We start from the raw sequence: 821 nt of genomic DNA, 5'->3' as shown, positions 1-821 counted from the left end.
TATAGATGATAGAGAGATGGTAGATAGATACAAAGATAGATACATAGATAGATAGATAGATAGATAGATAGATAGATAGATAGATAGATGAAGAATATGTTTGAGTCTCACTTCCAGAGAGTCTGCTATGATTGTATGATTGTCTGGGGAAGGATATGAACAAATATGAACAACAGTATTTTTAATATTCCTATGGCAAAGCAGGAATTGAGTGTACCGTGGTTTACATAAATGGAAAGTTGTTTAGCATCAACTCCTTTAAATACTCCAGCAACACATTAAGGGTAAACCACCTCTCATCGTTTTGGGAGCACTGCAAATTTCCAAAGTAAGTAGCTTTACTTTTCAGCACTTTATAAAATAAATGTACTGGAAGGACTTTCCAGGGATGAGTCCTAGGTCTTGCGGGCCTGCTGTAGGTGACTTGAATCCTGGTCGTGAGATGACATTTCCCCGTGCACCTGGAGGCGGGAGGAATAAGCCAGACCGAATATGAGCTACACATACTGAGAGGTATAATTAAGCAAGTATGAAACTGTAAGTGTGATTTGGAGATTAGGGGAAGGTACATTAAAGACTTCTTGTATTAAAAATGATTAAAAAATTAAATAAAAGAATCTGGGGCTGGAGAAATAGCTCAGCTGTTGGGAACGCTGACTGTTCTTGCAGAAGACCCAGGTTCGAATCCTAGCACTCACATGGCAGCTAACAACTGTCCATGGCTCCAGTTCCAGGGGATCTGACAGTCTCTTCTGTGCTCCGCGGGCACTGCAGGACATGGGTGCACTTACCTGCATGCAGGCAATACATGCATACACATG

This window comes from Nannospalax galili, unplaced genomic scaffold (genome assembly GCF_000622305.1).
Source record: "Nannospalax galili isolate Female #2095 unplaced genomic scaffold, S.galili_v1.0 scaffold1454, whole genome shotgun sequence".
Classification (NCBI taxonomy): domain Eukaryota; kingdom Metazoa; phylum Chordata; class Mammalia; order Rodentia; family Spalacidae; genus Nannospalax; species Nannospalax galili.
This window is presented reverse-complemented; position numbering follows the sequence as displayed.